Source organism: Prionailurus viverrinus, chromosome C1 (genome assembly GCF_022837055.1).
Source record: "Prionailurus viverrinus isolate Anna chromosome C1, UM_Priviv_1.0, whole genome shotgun sequence".
NCBI classification, from domain to species: domain Eukaryota; kingdom Metazoa; phylum Chordata; class Mammalia; order Carnivora; family Felidae; genus Prionailurus; species Prionailurus viverrinus.
In genome coordinates, this window is record NC_062568.1 from 101784711 (window position 1) to 101807332 (window position 22622).

Sequence of the window (22622 nt, forward strand, 5' to 3'; positions counted from 1 at the left end):
CAATAATAAAACAAATTTAAGTGTCTTTATAATTCCAAGATATGATCCAGAATTAATTAAAAACAAGAAAACAGAAAACAGTTCACTTGCTGGGTCTGGCAGATTAATGTCCTTACTCCTTGAGGCATTTGGTACATACCAAACCTATAGGAAAAATTAGTGCAAGGAGCAATGCCCTTTGATGAAGCTCGGTAGAGTTTGTGTCCATACTCCAACATCAGATGCTCTATTTCCTTAATTTCCTTGTGGCGAATGGAGTGGGATAAGATCAAAGCAGAGAAATTTGGGGCAAATAAGTTAGATCTCTTTCAATTTTTACTTAATTATAAAGGCATGTTTACTGGGAATTATATTACGATGATAATGGTTGGAATACAAATCATGATGATGGCTACTAACAGTTGTCGATTCTACCACAACCACCATTTAATGAGAATTTAAAAAGTGTATCTCTTTGTTTCAATCATTTACCTTCATATAAATTATAGCTTATGAATTAAGTATCATCACTCCTATTATACAAACAAAGCTTTGATATAGTAAGGAATTCAACTTATACCAGATAGCTAAAGTGCAAAGCCTAGGATATCAAAAGCCAGAACCATTTCATTATATCCAAATGCTTCCGTCATCCATTGTTCATGCTCATATGGTCAGAGTCATTTTCTAAAGCAATTAACTCATTTTTCTTCATCAGGTAAGCAAAATAGTACCGTGTTCTTATGGCCTTACCAAAGACTAAGGTAGTCTGATCAAAGAATTTTCCAGATGGCTGAAAGTTAAAGTGCACAAAATTTATTTTAACCACTATGGATAGAAGTCTTTCTCAGACATACTTCACACCTTCCCGAATCCTGAATGAGTATACGAAACCCCCATAACCTTTTCTTGATAAGGCAGAGATGACTACAATTTCTACTCTTGCTCTGGGTTGTCATGCTGGGATACCATTAGGGGGAACTAAGGTCTTTAAAATTGCTTATCCCAATATTTAGAGACTGCCAGTAAGTTTCTTATATATTACAGCTGGATAAAAATACAGAACGAAATGTTTTGTCTTCCTTTCTTTTGGCATGGCAGCTGTCCCTTTACCTATCTCAGCTGGATTCTCTCCCCTACAATACCCACACACTCACTACCTAGTGGGCTAGAAACATACAACACAAAGGCAACGGTGTTGCTAGAATTGCACCTTAAATGAGAGTGTTTGAATCTCTTCTGCTGGTAAAGTGGGTTAGTACCAGCATATGAATTGATTACATCTTACTTAATTTCTCAGAGGCCATTCACCCATCCTCCATTGTTCTCTGCAGCATTTTCAGACGTTTTTGAGGCTTAGGCAACCATTAAATAATTAGGTTTATATTGTAGTTAATAACAGCAATGTTGGACACCTACAATACTTAACAGAAGACAAGCATTAAACATGTTCTGGGCCTTTAAGGGACTGATTAATTTGTCCTTTGAGAAAAAGAAAGGGGAATCATCATGTTTGCACATGACATTGTTCAATGCTCAAAACAATGCTCTGAATTAGTTAACTGCTGTTCACAGCATACACATGGATTTAAGAAAAGTGTCCAAGGACACAGAACCCGAGGTCAACCAAAGCTTTCTTTCATTTCAAAACCTGTGCCGTTATGAATTCACCGTTATTCCTGCTATCAGTATGATGGAGTGGATCATATCAAGCAGAAACAAAAAGGTATGAACAGTCTTGATTCTGAAGTGTTATCAGTTTTAAAGTTTACCAATATTCCGGCAACATTACAACAGAGGTTAAATGATTTGGTAAATGTACCCATTGACGGGAGGAGCTCCCATAGATTTAAAAATATATAAACATGAAAATACACCTTGGGGCACCTGGATGGCTCAGTTGGTTAGCAGCCAACTTCCACTCAGGTCATGATCTAATGGTTTGTGAGTTCGAGCCCCACGTCAGGCTCTGTGCTGACAGCTCGGAGCTTGGGCCCTGCTTCAGATTCTGTCTCCCTCTTTCTTTACCCCTCCCCCACTGGTTCTCTGTCTCTCAAAAATATATAAATGTAAAAAAAAATTAAAGAAAAAGAAAAGAGAAAATACACCTTAGAATGGTAAATTTCACATTGCGGAAACATCATTGACATCAGACCACTAGTAAAAACAAAATATGCAGTAGTTAGAGTGAAACATATGTTTTCTATGACTCTAGAGCAGGGGAATCAAGGAATGATGAGTGCTTGGAGATGAGTTTAATTCAAGAGGCAATACTGGAGTTAAGTTAATTTAGGACCAGAACTTGACTACAGTGTGACAACACATGGTTGTAAAGATGAAATACCGTTGCCATTAATCAGAAAAAACCCATAGATTTTCACGTCCATGGTTATCTCCTAATCCTTGGGTCAAGAGAAAGGGCAAGGTCAAAGAGGCTCTGGAGAACATTTTTAGATGGCCAGGCCTCTATTTTCAAACGACGGTGACTTTGAAAATGATCTGTGGGATGTCTCCCTGATCCTTATAAATGGATCCATTCAAGGTGAGGATATTTGCTACTGGGGATGTTTGCCAGATGGCAACAGAACACAGATGCTCATATGCATGCTTTCACCCCTCCCTCACACCAACACACATACCGCTCTCAGAGGCCATCAGTAGAATTTCCGATTTGCTGCACAGATAGTAAAAACTCACGAATCAGTGAAGGTCAAAAGGCTAGACATTACACAAGTAGGATTATTTTAACAAGGCACACTAAAGCCAGGAAAGATCTTCAGATACTTCCCAAATACACCCCGACAGGGTGGGTATAGGAAGAAGCTTTACCCAAATGACAGAATGTGTCAAGCAAGCTGCAACTTAGAATCAGTGGAGCAAATGGTAACTTTCAATTATCTGCTAGTTTTCAATGGATCAAAACCAGCAATCCAACATTCTCACTGATGATTTTCTGGAAACTGATCCTTTGGGGTGAGATTTTCCTCTCTTTTTAGTAGAGATATCACAGCCAAGATTTTGGACCTGCATATTTGAACATGTGGGAAGTCCATACTTTAGGTGCTGAAAACAGATTTTCCTGTCCTGGAGAGAGGAGATTTAACTATTCACCAGGCAACAGAGCAGATGTTATTGTGTGTTTCAACTGATAGATCAGGAATAACAACTGATTAAAAAAAGAAAAAAAAAGAAAGAAAGAAAGAAAGAAAAGAAAACAAAGTGGTACCCTCCTTTGTGGTTGAGCCATCTTACGTCACAGTGGCAAAAAAATGAAGCAATCATGAGGCATTACGGCAAATGGAGAGCACTTTATTCTGAGGTAAGAAAAGTCTGCCAAAGTCGGGGCACCCACTTAGAAAGGCCAACACAATCTGATTCATTTTATGGAAGTTTTAAGTCTTTTATTGTGTGTAGGGGGGAAAAGTTAATATTTTAATTTAGAATCACTTTTACAGCTACTGCTAGCATAGATAAAAATTTATAGTTCCACAGCTGTAGAGTTTTTAGATTTAATTAGAGAAACTGTTCCCTTTATGCAACAACTTTCTCACAGAGGTAGGCTGTGCTGATTTGAATTAATGTGCTTTAAATAATTTTTACTGAGTTTCCTGCTGTGAATAGCTAAATAGAAGTTTTGTGGTGCGTGATTTTAAAAGAATTTCTCCCCCCCCCCCCACCTTAACTGAGTTTGGGATATTTTCCTGCCCTTAGCAACAACAGCTTATAAACAAACACTTTTATAAGGAGAAGAGGGGTCAATATGACCCTGTTGGTTAGTCAGTTCTTGGTTTTTTGAGATATGTGTGTTTCATAATTGAAAACTAAAAAGAGAAATGTCTTATGAGGCCGCACCGTTGTCTTTATGAATTTCACAGGTTAACTATAAAAACAAAAGAAGGGAAGAAAAATAGATGATGCATGTTTGCATGCCAGACTTTGTCAAGAATCCAGAGTTCCATAAATTAGAACCTGATGAGATGACCATGAGATGGAGGAATCAAGAAGCCAGAAACCCACTTGGAAATAGCACCAGAGGTACATGAAAGCCATCCCAACAATGGCGGACTTAGAGGGTGCCCCAGTCCATCTGTGCATGGGAACCGGTTAGGCTTGGACTTCACCGAAACATCACTTTCAGATTCACATCTTTAATTTTTTGTTATGTTTATTCATTTTTGAAAGACAGAGAGAGACAGAGCACAAACATGAACCGCGAGATCAAGACCTGAGCCGAAGTCGGATGCTCAACCGACCGAGCCACCCAGGCGCCCCTCAGATTCACATCTTTAAATGTGAAATGCAACTAAGCAACTCTTGTGTACAGTTTCTTTGGGTCTAAAGTTTTACACTTAAAACTGAATTTCAACCCAACAGTATGAGCAAGAGGAAATAGAACCATTTTTGGTAATTTGACATTATGGAGAATACAAGGTTGAAAGTAAACCATTTACTTTAGCCCAGTTAACTGGCACACCTAGATATACTACAAAAAGAGGAATTTAAAAGAACACAACTGAGCATAGGAATGTTTTGCTATTACTTCCAGCAAGCCTACCCCTCTCTCATTTCCCGAGATGACTATTTCAAACTTTCTTCTTCGTCCTAGTTAACCTATACTTCTCTCTTCAATCCTTCCTCTCAGCTGGAGAGTCAGTTGCTACCTCGGAGAGAAAACAGAAACCTGAAGGGGGAAATTCCACAAGTTTCTACCCCCACATTCATCCATCTGCATGCACTAGGCCCATGTTCTCTGTCTTCCCTCCAATTATTGTGTTTATCTTCGTGTGTGTAAATAACACACTGATGTCGCTATAGTTGATTTGTAGGCTTTACTAATTGGTTTTCTTCCCAATGCAAAAAGCTATATATATTTTTATGCCTCCTTATACATACAGTTTATATTCGTCCCCATAGTCCCCTAAATGTCATATTGCTAATTGGGTACAAAGGTAAATACTCTAGAATCATAATATTTAAACATTTTTTAAATGTTTATGTATTTTTGAAAGAGAAAGTACAAGTGGGGGAGGGCAGTGAGAGAGGGAGACACAGAATCTGAAGCAGACTCCAGGCTCTGAGCTGTCAACACAGAGCCCGACATGGGGCACGAACCCACAAACCATGAGATTATGACCTGAGTCGAAGTTGGATGCCCAACCGACTGAGCCATCCAGGTGTCCCTCTAATTGTAATATTTTATATCTATTATATTCTCTTTGCCACTGGGATTAAAATTAAACTATGATTACTTTTGATTTCTTTAATTTGTATGGAGGTGGATTTATTTTATGTTGTTTCGTCATTTAGATTTCCACATGCACATATTCAACATGACTTCTTTGCCAAATACTGGGATCCTCAAAAGACTTTCAAATGCTTCAGATATTACATTCACTTTGTCTTTCTGAAGAAATGTACCCCATAACTTCTGACTTTCTTCAACCATGCAGGGTGTCCTTCGCTCTGTGTCAGCAGGCTTGCAGAAATGTGTCTTTACTGCCCTCCAGAACATTTCCTCTCTCTGATGCCTATGTTGGTTCTTCAGCTTCCAGGATTTCATGTCTTCCATTTTCCTAGTTTACTCCCTTTAAATTTTTTTTGAAGAATAACCCTCCAATGACTTGCTAGAAAAGAATGCATTACAAGGAGATGTTTTGTGTGTGTGTGTGTGTGTGTGTGTGTGCCTTGCATATTAATTTTATGTTTATTGGAACTTCACACTTGATTACTTCTGTACTCATTAAATACTAACTCCTCCTTCCCTGTTTCCCCAGGCCCTGGCAACTACCATTCTATTCTCTGTCTCTGTGGATTTCATTACAACTTTTTATACGTGGAATCATGCAATATTGGTTCTTTTCTGAGTGTCTTATTTCATGTAAGAGAATGTGTGCAAGGTTCATCCATGTAGCATGTATCAGAATTATGTTTATCTATTATCTATCAATGGGCACTTAGGTTGCTTCTACTTTCTGGCTACTGTGAATAATGCTGTTAGGAACATGGACGGACAAATATCTGTCAAGTCCTTTCTTTCATTCCTTTGGGTATATTTCCAGAAGTGGAGCTGCTGGATCATATAGCAATCCCATGTTTAAGTTCTTCTAGAAGGTGCCCTTTTCCTTAGTGGTTGCACCATTTGACATTCTCACTGGCAATGCCCAAGGACTCCAATTTTTCTTCAACCTCATTGACGTTTATTTCTGCTTTTTGTTTGTTTTTTCTTTGTTTCATAATAGCTATCCTAATGAGTGTGAAGTGGTCTCTCATTGTGGTTTTGCGTTTTCCTAATAATTAGTGATTTTGAACATCTTTTTATGAGCTTATTGTGAACTTGTACATCTTTAATGATATGTCTGTTAAAGTTCTCTGGTAAAGGCAAGTGTTTGGGCAAATATTAAAAAAAAGAAACATTGTAATTTTGACTGTTAACTACACTTTTTATCAGGCAAGGTTTAAAAGATAATTGAATAAAAATAATTATAAATTTATGTTCATGTGTACACAATATATAAAGATGCAATCTGTGACATTAATAAATAAGGAGAAAGCATAAAGGTGTAGAGTTTTTGTATGTGACTGAAGTTAAGCCAGTATCAATTTAAGATAGATTATTACAACTTTTAGATGTTATATGTAATCTCCATAGTAACCACCAAGAAAGTATCTATAAATATATACAAAATGAGATATATACAAAATGTGACAAAATGTGTCACTACAAAAAAATCAAATAAACACAGCTAATGCAATGTAATACAGTGTTAATGAGGGACAAAAGAGTGTAACACATATAGAAAACAACAAAATGGTAAAAGTTTGTGCTTCTCTATTCGCAATCACTTAAACATAAATGGATTAAACTTCCAAAACCAAAGGCACTGATCGGCAGAATAGATTCAAAAGCAAAAAAAAAAAAAAAAAAAAAAAAACAGGATCCAAACTTTATGCTATTAAAAGGATGGACTTCAGATCTAAAGACACGCATAGGTTGAAGGTGAAAGAAAGGGAAAAGATACTTCATGCAAGAAGTAACCACAGAAAACAGTGACCAAAGAGAATTGTATATAAGGCTACACTAATATCAAGTAAAGTAGACTTTATATCAAATATCCTTACAAAAGACAAATAAGATATATAATGATTAGAGAGTCCATTCATCAAGAAAATATAACAATTATAAAAATATATGTATCAAACTTCAGAACCCCAAAATATAAGAAATATTGACAGAATTAAAAGAAGAAAGAGAGAGCTCCATAATAATAGTAGGAGACTTGAATGCCCCACTTTGAATAATGGGTAGAACAACAGACAGAAGATCAATAAGGAGAAAGAGGATAGAACAACCAGATAGAACATTCTCCCAAATCACAGCATGGTGCACATTTTTCTAAGAGCATATAGAAGTTCTCCAGGACAGTTCATGTGTTAGGCACCGAAAGAAGTCATAATGCATTTTATTTTATTGTTTTAAAGATTTTATTTTTAAGTAATTTCCACATCCAACTTGCAACTCTAACTCGCAATCCTAAGGGCAAGAGTCTCATGCTCTACTGACTGAGCCAGCCAGGCACTCCTCATAATGCATTTTTAAAGATTGAATTCATAAAATATATTTCCAATCATAATAGTAGAAATGATAGTAGAAATCCACAGAAGAAAGAAAACTAGAAAATTCCAAATATGTAGAAATTGAACAACACGTTCTTGAACAACCAGTGGTCAAAGAAGAAATCAAAAGGGAAACCAGTAAACATCTAATGCCAAATGAAAATACAACAAACCAAAGCATATGAGATGCAACGAAATGGTCGCTAAGAGTTTATGGTTGTAAAATCTTACATTGCATATAAAAAATACAGCTCTCAAACTAAAGAGGTAAACTTTACTCATTAAGGAACTGGAAGGAAGAACAAATTAAGCCCACAGTTAGCAGAGGGAAGGTATCAATAAAATTATAAGAGGGATAAATAAAATAGAATCTACAAAACAATTAAAAGAAACAACAACGAACGGGTTTGAAAAGATCTACAGAATGGGAACATCATTAGCTAGATGGACTAAGAAAAATCCTAATTACTCAAATAATTAAAATTGGAAATGATAGAAGGAACCATACTAATGAATTTACAGAAATGGAAAGGGTTACAAAAGAGCAGTCTAAACATTTCTATGCCAACACACTGAACAACTTAGATGAGTGGACACATTTCTAAAAACACACAATCTCTCAAGCCTGAATTGTAAAGCAATAGAAAATCCGATTAAAACTGTAACTGGTAAGAAGATCACACTAGTACTCAATTATCTCCCACGAAAGAAAAACCTAGGACCAGATTGCTGTACTGGTGTGTTGTAGGAAACATTAAAAGAAGACCTAGTCCTCCTTCTTATCAAGTTCTTCGAGAAAACAGAGCGAGGGAACATTTTCAAATCCATTCAATGAGGCCAATATTGCCCCGATAACAAAGATGTTACAAAGAAAGAAAACTAACAAATCAATGACCACTACGAATACTGATGGAAAAATCCTAAACAAAATACTGAGAAACCAAATTCAACCACAAATTAAAAGTATTATATACCATGCACAAATGATCTTCTTAGGACACCATCTTGCTGACCTGATTTTCTCCCTTCATTTTTGAAGGATCACTCTAGATTCTGGTGTTTTTACAATATTGAGATCTATCTAATTCCTGTTAAAATTGCTGTTGTAATTGTTATAGCTGCTATTTAATATTTATTTTTGTTTTATTTTGAAAAGATTAACATTTTATTTTTGTTACCTAGTATTAGAAACTTTCAGAATGATAATCACTGGGGTGTGGAGCTATGACTCAACCATGCTGAATACTTTGTACATTTTTTAGTCCATAAACATATGTTTCAATTATCAATAATCTCCAAATATTTTGTTAATAACCCACTCTGCTCTTTGTTTCTAATCTTTCTTTCTAGAACTCCTGTTATATAGAGTTTGATTTCCTAGATACTTAGATGGTTTCTTTAAATATACATATAATCTCTTTGTTTATTTCATTTTCCATTTTTTTATTTTTAAATTTGCCCTCATTTTCAGGGGACATCAAATTTATCTTCCAATTTTCCAAAATGTGTTTTCATTTTATTCTACCATATTTTTTAATTTTTATAAACTATTTTCCTGTTTTCTAGACCTTTAATTTTCTTATTTAGCCGTTCATTTGTCATAGTTTCATATTGTTTCCTATCTATTTAAAAATAGTAATTTTGAGGGACACCTGAGTGGCTCAGTCGGTCAACCATCTAACTCTTAATTTCACCTCAGGTCAGGATCTCCCTGTTCATGAGTTTGAGCCCCTCATCTGGCTCTCCACTGACAGCACTAGGTCTGCTTGGGATTTTCTCTCCAATCTCTCTACCCCTCCCCCACTGTCTCTGTCTCTCTGCCTCAAAATAAATACATAAAGTTAAAAGAAATAGTAATTTTTTAAAGTTCTTCTTCCTCTGAGACAGTGGAAATTGCATTTATTTCGTTTCTTTCATCTTTCACATTAGGGGGTATTCATTTTATATCTGTCAAGTTACACCTATACCAAAATGAGATAAGTGAAATGGTACACTGGCTGGTCAGAACCATGAGAGGAAATTTTTATAGCTTCCTGCTGGCATTGTCATCAACATTTTGAAGCCAAAGGAAGGTGAACACTCTTTCCAAATAGCACCACTACCCTCAATCATATATGGAGTTACATGTCTGGACACACTCGTAAAGAATGAATCTCTATCTGAATGGATCTGTTATTAAGGAGCATTTCAACTAAATCCCCTTCTTTTTACCCACCTCTTTCCTATACTTCTAGCATTACATGGCAGAGTATCTTATCACTGCCTTTTCTAAAGAGAATGACACATAAGTTATTTCTCAGTTATCCCTTAGGGTTTAAGGTTCCATTTCGTATGTATCTGTTCAATCTTTCACCACCAGTTCATTTACTTTTCAGATTAACTGTTGTTGGAGACCTGTTGCTACCCCTTCAGTTCTTATCTTTGTGTGGTTATGTCTTTTAAAAAATCCCTTTACTGCCATTAGTGATGCTTTGGGAGATTATGATCATAGATAAATGCTTTCTATCTACAATCTCTAAACAAGAGACTTCCTTTTATTTATTTTTTTTTTCGCTTATACACTGCAACCAGGCTTTCGTCCCTGTAACTCCATCAGAATTTTCACCCGCACAACTCCACAAGGTTACCAAAGACCTTTACCTTGTCAAAACCTAGGGTTAATATAATGTCCTTCAAAAGCAGTGACTTGCTAGACTCACTTCTGAAGTGTAAGTTTGGCACAACTTTGGGCCTTAAGAACTGGAAAGTATTATGCTGAGTGAAATAAGTCAGTCAGATAAAGAGAGATATTTGTTTTCACTCATATGTGGATCTTGAGAAAATTAACAGAAGACTATGGCGGAAGGGAAGCGGGGGAAGGTGGTTACAAACAGAGAAGAGGAAAGCAAACCATAAGAGACTCTTAAATACAAAGAACAAACTGAGTGTTGATGGGGGTTTGGGGGAGAGGGGAAAATGGGTGATGGGCATTGAGGAGGGCACTTGTAGGGATGAGCACTGGATGTTGTATGTAAGCAACGAACTACAGAATCTACCCTAAAAACCAAGAGCACACTTTACATGCTGTATGTTAGCCAATTTGACAATAAATTATATTTGAAAGAAAGAATGTAACACAAGAACACATTGTGGACCTTTGGGGTTCATTATGAACACACAAAATTGCAAACATCAGATGTATCATGTTTGGAGTTGCACAATAAAAAGAAAATGGCAAATTCATTCAATTTTATAAACAATCCCTACGAGCCCATTATTTCAGATAAGCAGCTCTATGTTAATGATACACGGATGAACATTCCTGGAATTCACAACCTTGATAAAAAACACCTCTAAAAATATAAAATGGATACTCTCATTGGGACCTGGAAAACATGTCAAAAAATCAAAATTCCAGAAGAATTTAGCATTACCTGGAAATTAAAGAAGACCTCAAGATGATTCTGGGGATGAGTCTTGAAGCAAGATAGGCCATTTGTTGGGTAGACAAGAAGGAAGGAAAGCACGTAAGCATTAGCATGAACTGTAAGTAGAGGGAGCATTTATTGTACGGTAGTGTGGTATCACACAAATTACCCTGTGAGCTGACACCAGGCAAAGGGATCTTAGTACTCAGTGGGGAAACGTATTAATCTTATATAGCTCTTAAAAATGCTTTGTCAAAAGGTTGTAAACTTTACTATTGGTTATAAATGCAAAGGGGGCTTTAAAAAATGCTAAAATTAATATTCACTTAGTACATTGATCTAAAACATTAGAAACATTGTGAATTAAGTGGTTTATTTCTTTATAAAATATTTATAAATAGTACTTGCCTTCTGTTAGTCATATAACTTAGGCTACAGAATAAGCGTCTTTTCTGTGCCTGTGAAAATTTTTATATATCTTCTATGTTTGGATCAGCTTCCAGCACTTTACCCTCCATTCTTTAATTTTGTGAAATAACTCTGAGAGTTCCTTCCCTGTGAAGTTTTTTGGCATCACCACTTTCTTTGAGATATCTTCATCCTTTTCATTATAACCACTTTCCTCATTTATGTTGGTAAATGCATCTTAGCTAAATTCCTCTAGCTGAATTTCTAGACTCTCTCAAATGGCAGCATTGCGGACAACTTTATTGTCAGCTATTTCTTCCATAATGGATTTTATGTTTGGTTCAAATTTCTGTTCTAACATTATCCTTTTTTTTTTTTTTTTTTTTTTTGCTGCACTTTCATCTTTATCGGTCACTTTTTTTTTTCTTTCAATGATCTATTTTTGTTTTTTTTTTATTTTTTTTATTTTATTTTTTTCAACGTTTATTTATTTTTGGGACAGAGAGAGACAGAACATGAATGGGGGAGGGGCAGAGAGAGAGGGAGACACAGAATCGGAAACAGGCTCCAGGCTCTGAGCCATCAGCCCAGAGCCTGACGCGGGGCTCGAACTCACGGACCGTGAGATCGTGACCTGGCTGAAGTCGGACGCTTAACCGACTGTGCCACCCAGGCGCCCCTCAATGATCTATTTTTGTAAAATATCACGAGGTCATCCCCAAGAGACCAAGAAGTGACAGACACAATGACATACCTTGTTGTACATTCATGAACTGAGGAGCAGATGCGTAGCAACCAACCCCCACAGGCTTTAACAGTGGTTACATGATGGGTCATGGATTGAGACATGGGATTGTAGTTAGGGACTGATGTTGTTTAAGTACACTATGGTAACTAAAATTCATTCACATCAGTGCTACACCAAATGTGGACAGCCTTTGAGAACAGTCAAATGGTGGGTGCCTGGGTGGCTCGGTTGGTTTAAGCGTCTCACCTCAGCTCAGGTCATGATCTCATGGTTCATGGGTTTGAGCCCCACGTCGGGATCTGTGTTGACAGCTTGGAGCCTGGAGCCTGCTTCAGATTCTGTGTCTCCCTCCCTCTCTGTTCCTCCCCTGCCTGTGTCACTCTGTCTCTCAAAAATAAAAATAAAAAAAAAAATTAAAAAAATGTTAATAACAGTCAAATGAATGATATATAAGTATAGGACAGAATATATGGGATGAAAAAGAGCATAGTTACATAGGTATCAGTCCTCTGCTTAGGTTATAATGTTTTCAGTTACGTTCAATAGCTCTTATCCTTACATGTAGATACACATCCTCTCATTATACCTTGGGGTATACATTTCGTATGATGTCCTGGGAGATATAATCTATATTATTTCAGAACTTTTTGTTTGCTATTAAATACAGGCCTCCACAACTAACTCTTCTCTAAATGACAGTTGCTATTTATTTTTTCTGTTTTATTTTTTAGAGAGAGAATCTTAAGCAGGCTCCATGCTGACATAGGGCTTTATCCTGCGACCCCGGGATGATAACCTGAGCCAAAATCAAGATCCAGACACTCAACAGACTTGAGCCTCCCAGGCAACTCAATTAATGGCTTGAACGAGTAAACATTTTTAACACTTTAGAATAGTTATACAACTATAATACTGTCAGCTATAAAAAATATCATATTTTTATGTTCAATGATGTTCCTTTAAATATTTGGTATATTTATCTGTCAGAGAGAAAGCGTAGGTAGGAAACTTCCTGGTTCACAACTGACATCCCTCACAATTGACACCCCATAGCTACTCCTTACATTTTACGGGGCCGTTGGCACTCCCTTCTAATTTCTTGCCTTTAAGGGGCTTCCGCTTATGAAAGAGTCAGAGGACCACCTGAAGGAATATGCCTTTTACCTGGGCTTCTTCCTTCAATAGACAGTGATACTTTTCTGTGGTTGCTATTGTTGTTGCTGATTTAGGTCTTTTGAGCCGAGGGTTTTGAAGCTCTGTGGGATATATATGCTCGTCTAAGGAGCTCGACAGGCTTCTTGAATTCCAAGCAAGGCGAAGCATGGAAAGATAGATATATGAGGCCAAGAGCTTGCCCATCAGTCAGAAGATCCAGCCCGAAGCGCACGCAAAAGCAAGTGAGAGAGAGAAGGGAGCCTGTGGATGTTTCTGTGTCTCCTGTCAATCATCGGAAGCCATGATCCAGCTCAGCCAGTGAGGTGAGGGTCAGAGAAAAAACCCAGAGTCGGTACTCTTAATGATTCTGAATTTATAGTTCAGAAAGCAAATGGTTCCTTTACTCCTACTATATTAAAAGGGAAAGAGGATGAACTCAAAGGGAAAGAGGATGAACTCAGGAAAGACACAGATTAGATCAATATATTGTGCATTTTAGTATTTGTTCACTGACCTACGTGGCTTAGAAATAGCATCTAGAGAAACAGACGAAACAAAACAAAGCAAAGCAGAAACTGAAAAGAAAAGAAGCCCTAAGGGCAATGGTAAAATGAATGGGTTATGATGGACTCTTCACAAACGAGTGTAACTTTATGATTTTTCATTAGTCACACTATTTTTCATATCATTCTTAAACTGTGTCTAGATACTTAATAGTTGCATGTTCCTGATCTGAATCTTCATGCAGGTTTAAAGAAGGAAAGGAGTAAAATGATAACATTTGCCTAACCAATGGCCTGGAAACCTTTGCCTTGGCCAGACTGTGAAAATTATCAAGTAAATGATGTGTTTTATATTTCCGTTCATATGTGCAGTGTCCTGTCAGATTTTCTCATCATAGGCTCTTTAAGTAGCTATTTCTGGCCTTTCTATATATCTTCTTACTAAATGAGCATTCAGCTTTTTGCATCACTTGAAAGAAGGTGACAAATCAGCATTTCTCTCTAAATAAATTGTAGCTAAGAATGTAAAATAGTGTTGCTGTTGTTTTTTTTTTCCTTCTCTCTTCCATTTCCTTATTGTGATAGTGCCTCATAGATACCTTCTTGTGGAAACTTTTCAGTGTTATTTTTAAGAGTTAATTTTTAGTTAACATTTTCTATGACTGTCAAAGTCTGTTGTATACATTAGGACATTACTAAAACTTAGACTGGCATCCCTTCCTATCTTTTTCTAATGTGTTCTACAAGCATGTATTTTACCTAAAATTTAAATCTTATTTCCAAGGCTAGGTGGTTACGCAAGACAAATGCTAGGAGATCATTACGTGTTTAGGCGTCTTCCTGCCCTAGATGTTATGCTTTTCCCATTTATTGCAGTAATGAAATGGGGGAATTTTGTGATTTTTTCCTTTCACATCTATGTAGAATATTTCTTTTTTTTAAATTTTTTTTTTCAACGTTTATTTATTTTTGGGACAGAGAGAGACAGAGCATGAATGGGGGAGGGGCAGAGAGAGAGGGAGACACAGAATCGGAAACAGGCTCCAGGCTCTGAGCCATCAGCCCAGAGCCCGACGCGGGGCTCGAACTCACGGAACCGCGAGATCGTGACCTGGCTGAAGTCGGCCACTTAACCGACTGTGCCACCCAGGCGCCCCCATGTAGAATATTTCTATTGTGACATGGATATGCCCCTTGAGATGATTCCAATGGATCATGGCCATTAGTGAAGGAACAAAAGTATATTCCAAGTACAATGACTTCTCAAGCACTCTTCCTTGCTTGCTAAGGGAAGGGTAGACTGGAAATGATTCCCTGAAAATGTTGCAACCAACCTCAATGAGAATGGGATTTCAGTTTGACACCATAGACCCTAAGTTGTAAACAACGAGGCTTGAGAGAAAATTCTTGGAGATTAGAAGGTAAGTAGGACAGTTTTACCTGTTCTAGAACTTCATGGAAATAGAAACATAACACAGGATGAACTCTGGTTCCTAGCTTATTGTGCAGCACATAGTGATTTTGAGGTTTATTCATGTTATTGTGGGTATATCATTAAAACCTGGCTCCTTTTCACTCATGAGTAGTTTATCCACTTCCCCTTGCTTCATACTTTGGTTGTTTCTAGTTTGGGGCCAAGAATTGCAGAACTCTTGGCTCATAATGACTTCATCCAAACCTTTGCAGTAAGAGATGACCATTTCCCTCATGGCTCCAAGCATCATAAGGTAGTCATCCTAGAATGGCCCTAGTTCCCCTATCAAAATGCCTACCTGAGAAAGCTGAAAACAGCAGAATTTACTGTTCCTTCTATCCAACACCTGACAATAGCCCCCCGACTTCCCTTTCCTAAAACGTTTAGTAAATTACAATTGTAAATCCTTCCTCTGTCCCTTTGAGGAGTATATGTGCCTTCTACCATTCTGGTGTGTCTTCTCAAGGAGCTGAAAACCATTCTTTTAAAATGTAATCGTCATAGAGGTGTAGGAAAGGCAATCAATCATATAAGCATAGAGTCATTTCTAGCTCTTCTAGTATGCTCCAATGGTCTACTAACTTACCTGCCTTTAAAATAACACCACACTGCATTGATTACTATAGCTCTATAACAAGTATAGAAATCTGGTTGTGTAGTTCCTCTAAATTTGTCCCCCCCCCCACCAAGATTAGTTTGATAACACAAGGTCTTCTGCATTTCCATATAAATTTAACAATTAGCTTCTATTTTTCTAAATATTCCCACTGGGATTTTTTTTGTGATGTCATAGAAGATAGTGGATGTGTTAACAAGACTGAAGTTTCTAACCCATGTTACAAATTACGAAATTCCTGAAGACTTAGAAGCATTCTGTTCAGGAGCTAGAGGAGGCAGAAAGAATTCTTCCCTAGGGTCTCCTAAGGGCTTCCAACAAGTTGATTTCAGATTTATAGCCCCCAGCATTAGGGCAGAATAATTTTCTGCTGTGTTGAGCCACAAAGCTTGGGGTAATTTCTTTTGGTGGTCCTAGGATATTAATACAGAGTATAATCCTAAGAAATAGGGCAGCCAAAAAAATAGTTTCACACAGAGAGGGAGGCTAAGCATAAGAAACTCTTAAATGCAGAGAACAAACTGAGGGTTGATGGGGGTGAGGAGGGGGGGAGGGGAAATGGGTGATGGGCATTGAGGAGGGTGCTTGTTGGGATGAGCACTGGGTGTTGTATGTAAGTGATGAATCACAGGAATCTACTCCCGAAGCCAAGAACACACTGTATTCACTGTATGTTAGCTAACTTGACAATAAATTATATTAAAAAATAAAATAAAATAAAATAAAATAAAATAAAATAAAATATTGAACAGAGCAACTGGGTGGCTCAGTCGGTTAAGTGCTTGACTTTGGCTCAGGTCATGATCTTGTGGTTTGTGAGTTTGAGCCCTGTGTCGGGCTCTTTGCTAACAGCTCAGAGCCTGGAGCCTGCTTCGGATTCTGTGTCTCCCCCTCTGTCTGCCCCTCCCCTGTTCACACTCTGTCTCTCTCAAAAATAAATAAACCTTAAAAATCTTTATTAAAAAAAATAAAAATAAATTTTGAAAAAAATATTGAAAAAAAAAGAAATAGGAAAGCCCAAAAAAACCAAAAAAAACAAAAAACAACGGTTAAATGTGTAATGTGTCTTCCTTTTTAGGTATCAATTTCCTCATTTGTAAAATGAGAGCATGACTAGATAATATCTAATGTGCTCTGGCATATTCTCTAATTTCCTAGCATAATGGTGAAGATGTGATTTCAGTTCTGCATCAAGTGTAACCCGAATAATTCTCATTAGAATTTCAATTACAGTCTTGTTTTTTCCTGATTTTGAGAATGAAGGGATCCCATCCTTTATCTTGTACCCAATCATATGACCAGACACGAGATTCCCTTCCAGCGCACTTATTTCCATTTGTGTTTGTGTCATTTCATTCCAATGAGCAGGTAGCAAGGACATCTTAAATTATACATATTTTGTATATTTGCTAATCCAGGATCAAGGCCATTTCTATGAGTCATAGTTCTGCAAAGGAAATCAAAGCCCATGAATAACAAAGAAAATTATTAAACTGAATTCACTTTGGTGAACATTCTTAGTGCCAAATGTTCAGATTGTTTTGTATGGTACAATGGTGGGGAGATGCCCTTGGTGGAACTTTCTCTTTATCTCCTATAAAACTACCACCAGCAACACTTGTACACAAAAAGAAGTATATTAAAGATCATGGACTGCTCTTTTAAGAAACACATTCAATCATGCTCATCTAGAAACGTCTGTTATCCTATGTAAATGGTTCTCATAACAACACATTTTTTGCTTTTTTAAAAAAATGATTGCCTTTCAGAGTCACACTGTCAGCTAATCATCATCAATAAAATGAGTAATTTTAATTTCTATTGTTTATGTGAGTTTGGACATAAGTGTATATATGCACTTATATATTTTGAAAATGACCTTTTAGAATTTGTACTGAGAAACAAGAATATTGCTCTACAATAGAGCAATATTCAAGGGGCTTTGACATTATGTTCATTGGAATTCAAAGTTTCTATTTTTGTCTTTACTGCAAGCTGCTTAGTTGGTTCGAGAGAAAACTATAAGCATGGGTAGAAGTTGAAACCCAGTTCCTCAGGCTGAGCCAACACAGAATAAAAGAGAAAATTAGTTTCAATCTTCATTGTACGACATAATCTCCTGAGGACTTGTTAAAACACCGATTGCGAAGCCCCACCTCTAGACTCTCTGAAGTCTAGGGACAGATCCAAGAGTCTGTATTTCTAACAAGTGTCTAACTCCAGTTGGTGTTGATGGCCTGGGTGCTATCCTCTGACAACTACTGGGCATGTTCGAGGTCCTAAGACATCAAGACGCTAGTAGCTTTAGTTGGACACGGCATCCAAACTGTAAGTAAGTGCTGACTCTTACCCAGCTGGAAGGTAGAAGTGAGCCAGTTGATAACTCCCTGTTTCTGTCAGGTCCCGGCAGAAGGAGCTGGGATTAGACGTCATCTGGAAAGCAGCAGGGTGACAGGCATTGATTTGAAATCCAGCTGCAGGATCTCGCAGAGGCAAGAGATGTTTGAAGCAAGCCCCGTGGTTTGAAAGATTGCACTCCTTCCATGTCGGGAGAGAGTGACACAGAATCCATTGAAAATACAAATGACAGAAACACTGCCAAAACAGGAACTTGAAGACTCACTACAGCCAGAGAGAATAACTACAGCAAATGAACTGTGCAATTTGAAAGCACAACATTCCTATGAATGATGTAATAGGAAGGATTCACTTGCAGGGGTGCATCCTGATGTTTTTGTGAAGAAGCTGGGGCTTAGAGACAGAAGGCGGGATACCAGGTCAGTATCTCCACTCTACCGATTGGGTGGTCTCGGATGAGTGGCTTGATCTCTCTAGTCTTTCAATCATAAATGAAAACTCTTTGTACAATGTATTTTATGGATTATAGGAAGAATAAAACATAGCAAAAAACATGAAGATAGTTTTTCAAGTTCAGTAGGAGTAACTACACTTTTGCCTTAGTCTTTGCCCGTATTGTTAGGTAGGTATTTTGAAATGTCAGGAGTTGGGGTAAGTAACCATAGCTACAACCATCCTGCAACTATATTAGTTCTTTGTAGCTTCTTAACACTGAGAAGAGAGAAGATTAAGGGCAGACATTTTATAGTTTATTTTTCTTCATTCCCAATTTTCACAAGGAGTCAATACCATCTTTTAGTGGAGTAATAAAAAGAAAATCAACATGACATCCACGATTTACTAGGCAAGCCAAAACACCTTCCCAGGGGGGTTTTGATGATGAAATACTGTCATTCACTTCATCCAATTCGAAATCAAATGGAAGGCCTGAGGGAACATCTCCCTGAAGAATTAACATTTTTTCATGTTGCATAAATGTATAATACAATAATTTTTAGAGTGGAAGCAATTTTTTCCTGAGTGTCATAAAAAGGGGAAGAGGGTAAAATGGTAAATTGGAATGAGCCTGAAGAGACCCATGCTCAAATTTACATTTTCTAAGGTATATTTACAATGGTTAGTAATCCCTCTGCAAGATGATTGGCTTTTTTTTCTCATATGGTGGTTGCTGTTTCTTCCAGATGATTCTCATCTTGTTGAAAATAGGCTCAGAAATAGGTGCTTTCATTTTTTCTTCTTCATATGATTAAGATCCATGGAATCCTATACATAGTAGACATTTGATACATATCAGCCCAAACCACAAAACTAGCAATAACAGCAGACAACAAATGAATGTTCTGTACTATTTCGTTCAGTCTGTTTCGTGAAGTGTTCTGATCAAATAACGGTGCCTCTTAAATAGCCTGTCCTCATATTCTTTAGAAGAGGGGAAATCTCTTGGTTCGTTAAAAGTCCAAAATTATGGCAGGTGATGTTGGAGTGCCTGATACTAGCATAGAGAAGACAGGAGACTGCTATATATTTTTTTTCTTTTCTGGATTTGTCCACAACTGATCTTTGAAGAAAGTTTCCATTTCAGAAACGTTAGTGGTCATAGAGTGTCATGAAAGAAAAAAAGACGTGGCATCTGCCCATGAGAAGCTTGCAGATATGATGAAATCATCTGGGAAATCCATTGGTTATGCTATAGCATCACACACACACACACACACACACACACACACAGGTATAAGAAGACATGATTCAGAGGGGAAGAAGTGTTTTTGACTGTGAGATTCTTTCGAGGGGAGGTTATAGATAACACCATAAAAGTTAATTGAAAAAAAAGTGATAATTGTAATTTGTATTTTAGAGAAAATATGTTCTCTTTCCACACGATAAAAGTAATACTCAGTAGACTCCTTTTCATCTCTACAGTCAGAGAAATTCTCTTCTCCATTTAAAAGACTCCTTCCTGCTCACATTTTAGTGGTAAAAAATTAAGCAATAAGAACAGACTACAATGAAAGGCAGTCCCCTTTTTCATCAATCTGGTCTCCCAGTCCTGCCTGCCCCCAGGAGAAGCCAGTTTTTAATTTTTGAACATTCAATAAATATTTATTAACTGTATCCTGTTTGAGACATTCCTTCCTTCATTTATTCACTTAAAAGATTACTTGCATCACAGGTATAGGGCAGCCATCATTCTAAGCACAAGTGACTTGAACTTGAAAAAGACCAAAGACAGATGGTGACTTTATGCTGCAAAGCAGTGCTTTTGAAATTGCCTATGATGAGAGACAAGACCTTTTACTCCCAATTCATCATAGATTGATATTTCTATGTACTATAGCACTAGAAAGATCAATGAAAACATAACAATTACAAACAAAAGTTTCATTATTTCATTCAACAAACGCAAACTCGCTCTGTCAAATTGCTATGCAAGAATTTAAACCCTTATTCTCCAGTTCTTCAAAGACATCAACTTCCCATTTGATAACTGGCAAAGTAATTCTCTTGAATGGAAGAAGCCTTTGTATTGATTATGGGACAGAAACACAGCAGGGACCAATTTTCCTCGAATTCCTCTTACCCACTAGCTCCAAGGATATTTCTTCCACCATCCTCCAGGGTGTTCAGGGCCCCTTCTCTGTCAGGGATAAGCTTCCCTGTGATTGTCCTGGGTCATTAAAGAGAAGGGTATATTCAGGGGTACCTGGGTGACTCAGTCAGTCAAGCGTTTGACTCCCATTCAGGTCACGATCTCACAATTGTGGGTTCATGATCTCACAACTGGTGGGTTCGAGCCCCACATTGGGCTCTGTGCTGGCAGCTAAGAGCCTGGAGCCTGCTGCGGATTCCGTGTCTCCCTTTCTCTTTTTGTCTCTCCCTTGCTTGTGTTCTCTCTCTCAAAAATAAATGAATAAACATTAAAAAAAATTAAAGAGGAGACTATATTCAATTGGAGTGTTTCAAACGGAATTCACAAAGTCCTTAGCAGAGCTTGCAATTCTTCTAGGGATTCACAGGCAATGGATCAGCGTCTTTTAATTAACTGCCAATAATATCTTTGGTGACTTTTTAAAATTCATTAACCTTAAGTTACTTATGGCTTTTCATATGAAAGTTTAAAACATAACTTGCTAAAATGTCCTCACCCCCTTTTCTCTCCTTTCCAAATGTGTGGTAATATCTCTAACCTTTTTTTTTTCTTTATTTTGGCTGTCATCATTATGTAGCACACACACATACACACACACTCTAATTGCACACATACACACACCTATATTTCTCATTGCTTCATTTTTATCTCTTACCTTCTTCCATTATAAATTGACATATTAGCATCCTGACATACATAAAGACGTCTCATTCTCTCTTTCTCATTGTGTACTTGTTAGTTTCCCTCTGAGTTTTCTAAAATTATTTTTTTGCTTTGATCATTATTATTTTTTGTACTCACCTTATTAAGGATGTTTTACAACATTGTTGATGTTATATACCTTACTGAAATCATTCCATTTTTATCCTAAAAAAACGTGTGTCACGGAGGCCTCCGAAATGGTATTCTAATTCAGACCAAATAAAATACTTGCCAGAATTATTGACAGTGGCTACCCTGAGATTTCTCCCCTGAACTGTTATTATAACCCACATATTTCACTTTTGCGACAGCTGCTCTTAGTTAGCTGAAGCGTATCTTCAAGTGTCCTGTGAAAGGGTGTATGAAACAGAAAAGCATTGATTCTTTATGATAACAACATCTTGAATACCTAGTTTAGTAATGCTTAAGCTGAAGCACATGTTCAAAACTATTTTTCCTCAGAAACTCGTGTGCCCTTTTCTGCTGGTGGATCATGGGCAGTGGAGACAGACCCTTTGAGCTAACTCGAAATATTAGCTTAATACCAGCTTCAATGTTACTGTAAGACATCTTTTAACAAACACATTTGCATTCTCATTTTATCCTATTTTATCTAGAAGCCTTTGGGACATTGTTTTATTGTGTTAAATTTCATAACAATATGTCTGAGTGTGGCCCATTAAAATATTTTTTTTATATCCTTATTGTTATTCAGTCCTTTCCATTTGAAGGGCCATACCTCTTTCCAGTTGATAAAAACTTACTTGTACCCACATATAAGTTATTACTACATGTGACTTATTTTAACCACACAGGAATTAATGTTACTGTATATTAATTATTTCTTCTAGGTCTTTTCTGTTATCATCACCTCTCCATTTAAATTCACATGCTAGAATCATTCCTGGCCCTGGAGTCTTCCCTTTTCTCTCATATCCTGTCCCATTCTCTTCTTTCTTCTTTTCTTTCTTTCTTTCTTTCTTTCTTCTTTTCTTTCTTTTCTTTCTTTCT